The sequence below is a fragment of the Gorilla gorilla genome, chromosome 12 (genome assembly GCF_029281585.2).
Source record: "Gorilla gorilla gorilla isolate KB3781 chromosome 12, NHGRI_mGorGor1-v2.1_pri, whole genome shotgun sequence".
In the NCBI taxonomy this organism is placed as follows: domain Eukaryota; kingdom Metazoa; phylum Chordata; class Mammalia; order Primates; family Hominidae; genus Gorilla; species Gorilla gorilla.
Window position 1 is genome coordinate 49,114,854 of NC_073236.2, and position 12,194 is coordinate 49,127,047.

General features: G+C 44.3%; 1 long non-coding RNA gene across 1 annotated transcript; it reads left to right on the top strand.

Annotated features, from left to right (window-relative positions):
- Positions 1 to 5,279: 5,279 nt before the first annotated feature.
- Positions 5,280 to 11,939, top strand: LOC101153311 (uncharacterized). The gene is made up of 2 exons (XR_002004851.4): positions 5,280 to 5,804; positions 11,568 to 11,939. It is a non-coding gene; the product is annotated as an uncharacterized lncRNA (long non-coding RNA).
- The last annotated feature ends 255 nt before the right edge of the window (positions 11,940 to 12,194 follow it).

The window sequence follows — 12,194 nt, forward strand, 5'->3', positions numbered from 1 at the left end:
AAGGAGAAGCATCATCACTCACTCCAGAGCAGTTTAGGGACTCTGAGAACAAAGAGACATCTGAAATTGGGATGATAGGATGTAAGAGTTTGATTGGCAACTGGGCTCAGTGGCTCACACCTGTAATCTCAGCACTTTGGGAGGCCGAGGTGGGTGGATCACAAGGTCAGGTGATCGAGACCAGCCTGGCCAACATGGTGAAACCCTGTCTCTACTTAAAAATACAAATATTTGCCGGGCATGGTGGTGAGTACCTGTAATCCCAGCTACTGGGGAGGTTGAGGCAGGAGAATCGCTTGAACCTGAGAGGTGGAGGTTGCAGTGACCCAAGACTGTCACTGCACTCCAGCCTGGGTGACAGAGCAAGACGCCATATCAAAAAAAAAAAAAAAAAAAAGAGTTTGAAAAGAGTTTAATTGGCAGTGCTTCCTTCTTCCTTAGTGGAACTTTAACTTAATGGTGCATCTTATAATTGAGGACATCTTAAATTGGATCTAATGTAGTCTGTAAAGTTAGGAAATTGCATAAGTTCACCACAGAAATGAATGTAGAAAAAGAAAGCAAGAACTGAGCCCTGCCCTGCAGCTTTAAGAGGTCAGGGAGTGAGGAGGAGCCAGCAAAGATGGGAGTGGGGGAAGTAAGGGCTGGTGAGGTGGGAGGGAAGCCTGGAGAGTGTAGGACCTTCAAGGGCAAGTGAAGAAGGTGCTTCAAGGAGGAGAGACTGATCACCTGCATAATCACTGCTGAAAGGTCATGTAAGGTGGAGACAGAAAAGCATCCGTGGATTTGGCAAAAAAAGGATTTGCTGGGGAAGAGGGGGTGAAACTCTGAATTGAGTGAGGAGAGAAAGGGGAAAGAAATTGAAGACAGAACAGACACTGCTTTCTAGAAATCAAGCTATAGCTGGAGGGGGAAATGAGGTCAAGAGAGATTTCCTTATTTCTTAAGATGGGAAAAATAATAGCCCATCCGTGTACTTATTGATAGAAATAATTTGGTAGAAAGAGAAAAATTGATGATGCAAGAGAGAATGAGAAGGAATTTGGTGGGGTAGAAAGAAGGCTAGAACCTACTGCTCAAGGAGAGGGTTTGGCTATGGTGAGGGAGAATCTATCTACATGACAGGACATTGACCAGGCAGGGAGGTATGCTCTTGTAGTTTTCATACTTTGTAATAAAAGAAACATCAATTTAAAAAATTCAACAACAAATAGAACATGAAAATAGTCTGTCTACTTAAAACCTTAAAACATTACAGATGAAACTAAAGTCTCCTTTGGTGATGTTGTGGGATTTTATTTATTTTGATGTCTGAGAACTATTCCATTGTACGGATATACCATAGGTTGTTCATCCATTCACCTGTTGAGAGAAATTTGTTTTGTTTTCCACATTGGCTGTGACAAACAAAACTGCTGTAAACATTTGTGTACACATTTTTGTATGGATGTAAGTTTCTCTTTTGTCTAAAGTAAATAGTTAATTTACTGCTGGGTGACATGGTAACTGTATGCTTACCCTTATAAGAAACTGTCAAACTTTCTCCAAAGTGACCATACAATCCATTTTGCATTTCCGCCAGCAATGTATGCATGAGAGACCAGTTGATCCTCATCCTTTCCCCTGCTGGTATTGTCAGTATTTTTAGTTTAGCTGCTCTAACATGTGAGTCATGGTGTCTCCTCATAGCTTTAATTTGCATGTCCCTAATGACTAATGATGCTGAGCATCCTTTCGTGTGCTCATTCTTTTCTCCACTTTTTAATCGGATTCTTTGTTTTCTTACTGTTGAGTTTAGAGCCACCTTTATACATTCTAGGTACAACTTTTTAGATCAAGTATGTAATTTGCAAATATTTTCTCCCAGTCTACATCTGGTCTTTTCATCCTCTTTAACAATATCTTTTGCAGAATAAAAGTATTTTGATGAAATCCAACTGATGTTATCTTTCTTTTATGGATAGTGCTTTAGGTCTTCTAAGGAATATTTGCCTAACTCTAGTAATGAAGATTTTTCTCCTGTTTTATTCTAAAAGTTTTAGAGTTTTACATTTTATATTTAGGCATATTATCAATTCTAAGTTAATTTTTCACAATATGTGAGGTTTAGATTGAGGAGTTTTCTGACTGAGGATATCCAATAAAACACCATTTGTTAAAAAGTCTATCTTTCCTCCATTGAATTGTTTTTGGGACTTTGTAAAAAAAAATCACTTGGCTGGCTGGGCATGGTGGCTTACGCCTGTAATCCTAGCACTTTGGGAGGCCAAGACAAGCAGATCACCTGAGGTCAGGAGTTCGAGACCAGCCTGGGCAACATGGTGAAACCCCATCTCTACTAAAACAGAAAAAATTACACAGGCATGGTGGTGCACACCTGTAGTCCCAGCTACTTGGGAGGCCAAGGCAGGAGAATTGCTTGAACTTGGAAGAGGGAGGTTTCAGTGAGCCGAGATTGTACCACTGCGCTCCAACCGGGGCGACAGAGTAAGACTCCATCTAAAAAAAAAAAAAAGAAATCACTTGGCCATATTATGTGCATTTATATTTGGACTTTCAATTCTGTTCCATTAATCTACCAGTCTATTCCTTTCCCAACACCACAATCTTGATTAATACAGCTATATGTTAAATCTTAAAATCAGGTAGTATGTTTCCTCCAACTTTATTCTTCTTTTTTCAAAATTATTTTGGCTATTCTTGGTTTTTTTCTATATAAATTCTAGTATCAGTTCATTTGTATCTACAAAATGTCCCCCCCCCCCCCCCTTGGATTTTGAAAGGAACTGCAGTAAACCTATCAATGAATTTGGGTAGAATCTACTTCTTTACTACATTAAGTCTTCCAATCTATAAACATGGTATAGCTCTCTATTTATATAGTCATAGTTTGGTGTCTCAAGCCATATGAGCTAAAAAGTATTTTCATTAAATACTTGGGTGTTGGTTTAGTGACTCTCAATAAGTCACTTTATTGTCTTTATAAGGCCCTAAATTAAACAACCCCTACAAGTATTCTTACATATATGGCTACCAAGATTTGATGCACCCACCCTATTATTTGGGTGCTGAGAGTGGGCTGAAGTATTAATAGATTAAACAGCCCCTTACCCCTACCTTTTCCTTTTCAAGAAACTCAAGAGGCATCATTCTGCTCAAGCAAGCCCCTTGCTTTCTGTGAGGCCTCCAGTTTTCCACTGATCTTCCTGGCTCTGATGGTTCTTTTTTCTCCTCCCCTCTACCTCTGCCCTGGGGCTATTTGCCAAGATTCCTAGCTCAAATCACCTCCCTTCTCACTTATTTAGAGACTTCATCTCCCAGCTCACAAGACTCATTCTCCTGGGCTGATGCTGGGGGTCCTCCCTCCACACCCCCATAAGCATTCCAACAATGTCCATGCTTCTGGTTATGAAAGCTGGAATCCCCAAGCTCTCTTGGCTCTCACCGCTTCCGTCTACCATCCATCCATCCAGAGGTGTGCTGGCAAATGTTTAGCAATCACATCTTCAAATATAAATGAATAAAGCAAACCCTAATTTGTAGTGTTTGCTGATTTCTCTAGTGTAAATTCTCCCCAATTGCCAATTGCAAACTACCAGCATGCTCTCACTGAAAGTGAGTTGGGCAGAGATGAGCAAATTAGTTCCAAAACCCAGAACAAGTCACTGCCAGCACACCACTGCATCCATCCATCATCAAACCTGTGTGAGCACAGATTGCATTTTGGGCTTAATTCTCATGTGCACAATAATAATATTCTTGTTAATGGGAGTCACATTGATTTCACTCATGCTGATGATGAAAGGATTTGAGGGGTAACCAAGTTCTGGGGGCAGCAAAAACCTGGAAATGGTGCTGCTGACTCATGGAAAATGGTGCAGCATCCGTGGGTTCAATCCATTGAAAAGCAGAGTCCTGATTTCTTTGGTCATGTCTGTCTTCGGTTACATCGGAGGTGATGGGAGTGAGTAGACAAGGCACCATGGATAGTTCCGGTCCTTATGAACAAAGTAGCCCAGTGCATCTCACCTGCATGGCTACATCAGATTGTCAGAAAATCTGCCCAGCAGAATTTCCAATGCAGCACTGGATTCTCGTCACACTGCAGGGTATTATTCAAGGTCATAGACTCTGGGGGCCAGAATGCCTTGATTTGAATCTGGTTTCCACTGCTGGTTGTATGACCTTGGATAAATCACCTAACTTCTCTGAACCTCAGGGCAGTGGGCAGAATTCTAAAGATACTTCCCCAAGATTCCTGTCTCTGCTTTTTCAGTCAAACACTAATAATAGGTAATACTGTAAGAGGATTTTGTAAGTATAATAAAGTCCAAGTTAACTGACCACAAAATAAGGAGAATAGATGAGTAGGCCTGACCCAGTCAGGTGAGCCCTTTAAAAGCAAGGCATTGGCCAGGCGTGGTGGCTCACACCAGAAATCCCAATACTTGGAAGCCTGAGGTGGAAGAATCACTTGAATCTAGGAGCTCAAGACCAGCTAGCAACATGGTGAGACCTTACCTATAAGAAAAATTAAAAATTTAGCCAGACATGGTGGTGCATGCCTGTAGTCCCAGCTACTCAGAGAGGCTACAGTGAGCTGTGATCATGCCATTGCACTCCAGCATGGGTGACAGAATGAGACCTTGTCTCAAAAAAAAAAAAAAAAAAATTGCAGCACGTTTTCTCTGGCTGAAAGCAGAAGAGGAAGTCAGAGACTCAAAGCAGGAGAAAGTCATGTGTCAGGAATTCGGGAGGTCTTTAAGCACTAAGAGCAACCCCCAGCTGACAGCCAGCAGTAAAACAGAGACCTCAAGGTTATAGCCAGAAGGAATTGGATTCCACCAACAACCCTGATGAGCTTGCAAGTCAATTTTCCCCTAAAGCCTCCAGACATGAACCCAACCCCTTTGACATCTTGATTTTGGTTTGTGTGACCCTGAGCAGAGAACCCAGTGGAGTCTGCCCAGACTTCTGACCCACAGAACTGTGAACTCATAGATGGGGTTTGTTTTAAAGTCACTCCATTTGCAGGAATTTGTTACACAGCATTAGAGAACTGACACATTCAGCCAATTTACAAAATGGGGATAAGAGTTTCATACTCATAGGGTTATATAAGAATTAAAAATTAATATCCACAAATGTCTAGGATGATAATAAGAACAATCTCTAAGTACTGGCTATTTTTCGTATGTGCCATGGAGCTGGTAAAACCCAAATATGTGTGGTTGATGATTTGAAAGTTTTTCCACCAATACAGTATTTGAGTCACAGGCTGCAGTTAAAAGTCTAGAATTTTAAATAAATGAATCATACACTAAATATGCATCATCTTTTGAAACTCAGTGCCTATGAGTAAATCTCGATGATCATAACACATTACTCAACAAAGCAGACCATAATAAAGAAGATATCAGAACACATGGAGCAAAAGACAGTAAGTTTGGGACTCAACCATTCAACTAATCTTTAATGAATACACACCAGATGCCAAGCTCCAACTCAGGTCCTCGGACACAGCAAGAAGAAGACACAAAAGATCCCTGTTCTCGTGAAGCTTACATTCTAGGAGGGTGAGACAGAAAATAAGTACATGAGAAAAGCACAAGCTAGTGAATTGAACAGTGCAAAAAAATAGCATAGGGTAGGAGGGAAATGCTTGAGATGGGCAGGTCATCTAGGAAGGTCACTCTGGAGAGGTGCCATTTAAGCTGAGATCTGAATGATGTCCAGGAGCCAGTCAGCAGCATTCCAGGACAAGAGAGCAGCTGTCGCCAAGACCCCAAGACACAAAGGAACAGGTAAGAGTCCCCAGGATGGCTGCTGCTTAGTAAGCAACAGCAAGAGAAGATGGGACGGGGCTGGAGAAGGTGGCAAGGGAGGAGCTTGAATTTTGTGCCAGGTGTGATGAGGAGACACTGGAGGCTTTTAAACAGGAGAGTGACATGATCTGACTTGAATTTTCTGAGGACAACTTTTTCTTTTTTTCTTTTCTTTTTTTTTTTTTTTTTGGACAGGGTCTCGCTCTGTTGCAGGCTGGAGTTCAGTGACGTGATCATGGCTCACTGCAGCCTCAACCTCCTGGGCTCAAGTGATCCTCACACCTCAGCCTCCCAAGTAGCTGGAACTACAGATGCACACCACCACTGCTGGCTAATTTTTGTAGTTTTTATAGAGACAGGGTTTCACTATGTTGCCCAGTCTGGTCTTGAACTTCTGAGCTCAAGAAATCCAGCTGCCTCAGCCTCCCAAAGTGCAGGAATTACAGGCATATGCCACCACGCCCAGCCTCTGAGGATAACTCTTACTGCTAAGTGTGAAGCCCTTGTGTAGGACCAGGTGGAAACAAGGGAGATCAGTGGGTCCCCTTGGGGTCTGATGAGTGTAACAGAGACAGAAAGATGAGGACCTGTTTGAGTAATGTTTTGGAGATAGAGTTGTTGGATGGATTGGGTTCGAGGGCAGTGATGGAGAGAGATGAATCAAGCATAACCCTTCGATTTTTGGTTTGAGTAACCGAGGAGTGCCACTTACAGAGATGGGTGGTGTGAAATCCCAGATTTGGTTTTGGCCATCTTAATTTGGACGTGCCTATCAGATATCCACGTGGAGATGTTGAGTAGGCTTAGAATTCTTGGGAAAAGTCAATATTAGAGGCAGATTCAAGAGTTAATGTTCTACAGATGGAATTAAAGACCTGGCCTGGATGAGAGAGACAGAGAGAGAATATGTGGAGAAAGATGAGAAGGGAACCCAGCACCCTCAGCCAGTGAGGGTGAGGTTGGAAGAAAACCAAGAAAATCACCGCTCAGAAGCCAAGGAGTGAGCGTATCAAGAAGGCAGGAGAGGTCCACCTGCCAGCACTGCTGAGAGGTCAAGTCAGACAGGAGCAGAGCAGGATGCACTGACCTGGCCACATGGAGGCCATGGTGACCAGGGAGATGGCCCCGGCAGCCTCCATGAGTGAGGCACAGGAGCTTGGCTGCAGGGAGTGGGTGCAGCACCCATAGACAATGCTTTCAAAAAGGGAAGCAGGAAAATGGGATCTGGAGCATCCTTTGAGGCCCCACCAAGTACAGTGATGGCAATTGAATGATAGAGGCCTGGGATCCACCAGCCAGCTTCTGAGTATTGCAGTTATCCTACAAATGGAGAAAGCAGGTCAGCATGGAATTAGGTGGGTGCTGCTAAAGAGTGCATGGTCCATGAGTGTGCAATGACATCATTCAGTCCGAGCAAACACGTTTTTCTTGGTGTCAACTATTTCTAGTTTGGTGAAGACAGACTACGTATTTGAAATACTAGCAAGAAAACCATAAAGTAAAACTATTATTAAGAGCCAAGGCAGTTTAAATTCTTCAGTTTTGGCTAACAGGAAGAACTTATAAGTGGTTTCTTTTTGTTGTAAGCAAGGGTGGATGATAGCCTTCATCATTTTGCTTGATTTGATGTAACTGGGAAGTTTCTTAGGCTTGATAACTGGCAAAACAAAATCCTTGACACCTAAATAACCCTTTGGTCTAATGCATACTGCCAAGAGATCAGACAGAGCCTGATCTACCATCTTGTTTCTTAGCTGAGCGATTCTTTAATAGCTTCTTAATTTTCACTTAATTATTCCATGCCCCTAATGACTCCCTCAAAAACACTAGAAGGACAAATACACCCTAAGCAATCTGAGTTTGCCCTCTGAAAAGTTCATAATTAAAAACTTTACCTGTATTGAAAAAAAATCAGCACACTTCCTGACCACTACTCCTGAGTTGTTGAATTTAATCAGACATGGACTTGATAGAGTGCATTCATCTCTAGTGGCTGTTAATGGGAACCAGTGAGTCAAATCTCATGTCTAACAGGGGCCAGCCTGACTGAGGGCCTGAGAGGAGGTTCTCAGGTCAGCACTGGGTCCAACACAGTCCCTCCCATCCCAGGCATCGCCCACCTCTTCACAGCCTATCATCATCACAGTGTCTGCCTGTCCTTCCTGCCTCTGACCTGCACACTCCACTCCTTCTGTGAACTGCTTCTTTCACTTTTGTGATGACACAAAGTCATAGATCTGATCGGGCCACTCTGGGTTTCACATCTGCACAGCTTCTTGGGGCCCTTGTGTGGCTTCAAGGTTTGTCCCTGAGACAAACAGACCCAGAGTGGAACGTAGCTCCCAACTCAGTGGCCTTGAGAAAGAGCCCTTCCTGAGCCTTTGTTTCCTCTTTTGTGAATTGAGAATAGCCCTGGTCATGAGAGAGTCCTCGTGCCCCCACCCTGGTGAGGATGAAGTGAGATGATACAGATGGTGAGGTTCACAGAGGGCCAGGCCCTTAGCGCCCAGCAAATGGCAGCTCTTTGTAGCGGATATGCTATCCTTCTGTCTAACAAACTGCACCCTTTCCTGGGGGACCCTCTCCTTCCCTTCATGTGGTCCTGAAGTTCTGTCATCTTACTCTGCTTCCCACCCTAAACCACCTATCATTAGGTCTGGCTGCACATTTCTGGAAAAATACAGCAATGCATTAAGTCAGGACTTCTTTTTCTCTTTCATGTAAAAGTAGCCTGGCATAGGAAGCACAGGCCGAGGGTGCAGCCCCAAAGCATTGCTAGGAAATTGGGCCCCTGTCTTCCTGATCCACCATCCCAGAGCCTGGTTTTCACCTTCAAAGTGGCTTCACAGCCCAGGATGGCTGCTGGCACTCCAGCCAGCAAGTCCGTATTCCCCATATTGACAGTAGGAGGAAGTGAGGGACGACAGAAAAATGTGTAACGCCATCTCTTCCCACCGTGATGGAGCCTATTGAAAATTCCACATAATGGTTCCACATATGGAACTAGATCACCTGGGCTCACCTAGCTGCAGACTAGTCTAGAAAATGTGATCTTTTCACTGACACAATGCCATCTGAAATAGAATTTTTTTAAATTAAGCAAGAAGGGGAGAGGGGTATCTGTTGTCAAGTAGTAGTGTCTGCCAAGGCAGGGGGCCCCAGGCTGGACATGAGTGCCCTTCCATGGGATCTGGTCTCCAACACTGGCAGAGGGATGGTCTGCATTCTCTATAGGTTATGGGCTGGAGGGACACAGTCGTACACAGAGGAACATGAGCCAGGGGAGGGAGAGAGGAGCGAGGCTGCCCTTGGGCTTTGGCAGGGGAAAAACTGATCCCCTCTAGACCCAAGTGAGTTTGAGTAGAGTCTCCAATGCTATCATGTTGATTAAAGCACCACAGTTATGACTGTTTATTCTAGTGAGCAGGTCATTCTATATAAGCTGATTATTGACATTAAGAATACCCAGGTGACATCAGGGACTCCTCCAGCTGCATCCTCTCCCCAACCCCAAAGCTCCCTGCAGCCCCTTCCTCCATGCTGCCTCCTCGCAGGGTCTCAAACCAAAAGCCCCTTTTCTTCTCTCCCTGCCTACACCTGTGCTCCCCCCACCCCCAGCCTGCTCATTTCTCCTCCAGCCCCTCTCTCCAAGCAAATTCCTACTTCGTCTTGAAGACCAGATTCAAATGTCACCTCCTAAGCAGAGCTTTCCCCAACTCCTTTGCGTTCACTTGAGTCCCTAATGTTTGAATGATCTTTCATATTTTGCTGCAAGGCTTTACTCCTCCACTAAATTGAAAACACCAAGAGGGAAATTTTCCACCCTTCCCACACACACACTCCCACAGGTGACCATAAACACTTGTCACTGAATGACTGAATGTGGCAAGTGGATGAGGTTTGGCCAATGCGAGCTCTACCCAAGCAGAAGCCTTCTGAGTGAGGGTTGCTGGGTGTGAACCTCACTCTGCCTCCACTGCCTCCTCTGTAAAAGAAAGATAACAATTCTGACATCTCTCTCAAAAGATTCACAATGCCTGACACAGCGTAGAACCTCAACTAATGTCAGCCATTCATATTGGTACTGTTTTACTGCACGTCGTCAACTCTGCGGTGCATATTTCTTTTTCACATTGTAATGGCACTTGCTTTATACGACATGACATGGTTTAACTGGCAGAGGTTTGGGGTTTTTTTGTTTGTTTGTTTGTTTGTTTTGGTTTATTTTTTTTCCCCTTGGTGATGCAACCAATGCTGTTTAGAAGTCAATGGAATTGTTATTCTTAGGAAAGGAATAGAGTTCAGAAATTCAGGGCTTTGCAAAGTCAGAAAAGTCAACTGCTTATAAAGCCCAAATATTAGAGATGAGACTGTGCTGGCCTTTGAGTGGTCAAGGTCTGAAGCGGCTCAGAACGAGATGAAGGGAAAGGACTGGCGTTTGCCATATGGTGTTCCAGGAAGAGTCAAGGTAGCCGCCATTCCATCAAATGAGAGTGAGGGAAGGGGCACAGAAGAAAAGCAATAAAGCAGGTCTGAGGCATAGGTCTTGGCAAGAATTCAGTGTGACTGCAGCCAGGGAGCTGATGAGAAGCAACTAGGTCAGAAGCTGACTGTGTTTTTGTGGATCCTGAATTGTCAAAGAAACCATGAGTTAAAAATACATTTTATGGATAAATTGGAATATTATTCAGCCATAAAAAGAATGAAATATTAATACATGCCTCAACATGGACAAGCCTTGAATACATTATGCAAAGTGGACACACACTACATGATTCCATTTATACGAAATATTCAGAATAGGCAAGTCCATTCAGATAGAAAGTAGTTTAGCGGTTGTCAGGGGCTGGGGGGAGGTGGGAATGAGAATAATTGCTTAATGAGTACAAGGTTTCCTTTTGGGGTGAGGAAAATGTTCTGGAACCAGATAGAAGTGGTGGTTGTACAATGTTGTGGTTGTCCTAAATGCCACTGAATTTGTTCATTTTTAAATGGTAATTTTATGTTACCTGAATTTCAGCGCCCTCCCTTTTTTTTTCTTTTTTTCTTTCGGAGGCAGTGTTTGGTTCTGTTACCCAGGCTGGAGTGCAGTGGTGAGTTCATGACTCACTGCAGCCTCGACCTCCTGGGCTAAAGCAATCCTCCCACCTCAGCCTCCTGAGTAGCTGGGACTACAGGCACGTACCACCACGTCCGGCTAATTGTTTTATTTTTTTGTAGAGCTGAGGTCTCACTGCATGGTCCAGGCTGGTCTCAAACTCCTGGGCTCAAGGGATCCTCCGGCCTCAGCCTCCCAAACTGCTAGGACTACAGGCGTGAACCACTGTGCCCCACGACATCTCTATTTTTTTTAAAGGCATTCTACTATTCAACTGTGGAACCTCCAACCTTCAGCAGCAGCAAGTGGGAAGGAGGAGCTGTGCAGACCCCACGAAGGGCACGTCCCTAATCCCATATCATACACAGCTATCCAGAGTGAGAGACCAGAGGGTCTCTCTGAGCACAAGCTAGGGGCCCCAGAGGACAGTGAGTAGAGAGGTTCCCCAGGGATAAACCAGAAAACCAGGGGGAAAGGCCTCCCACTGCATGCTCAGAAAGTTTATTGCCAGGCGGGGGCCCCTGTGTGCCTCCCGTCTGCTCCTCTTAGAATTGTGGTGCTGTTGCTTTATCCTGCCCCTGTTCTACTGTAGGGTACCGAGCTGTGTGTGGCAGCTAATTTATTGCTTTATTATCTGTTTATAGGCTTCTGGGTCGAGAAAGGCCAAGTTGCACACTACTGAGAGACTGCCATGCACCCCCTGGAGGCCTCAGAACATTCGACATGCTCCAGTCATGGCCACAGCAGTGACTGCTGATTGCCTAACCCCACATGTGTTCTCCCCCTTCCCTGATAATCAAGTCCCTGATTTTCAGCTGGGCACAAAATAATTCTTCCTAGAACAACTCCACGTGTGTTATCGCCCTTGCAGCTGGGGGGTAGCCACCACTGGGGAGAGGCAGGGTGAAGAGGTGGAAGGAGCCTGAGTTAGCAGGGATGAGCAGTGGCCAGGTAACCCCAGACCCACTATCCTCTGGATTTCTTTTATGTGAAACAATAAAATGTCTTGTATTTGAGCCTTTGTTATTGTAGGTTTCTGCTATATGCAACGAACCGTAAGTGTAATTGATACAGTGGGCCCCATCCTAATCAACTCTGGTACCACATTGTAAAAATCTGCAGTGTGGCTGTAACCCCACCATAATTTGCGATTTGGTGAACTTCCTTATTCTCTTAGATCTTTCAGAAATTGACTAGGGAACTAACAGTTTCCCACAAAACTACCCCACATTTTCATAGTAGGAAACTGCAACAAGGAACTTAACAAGTTC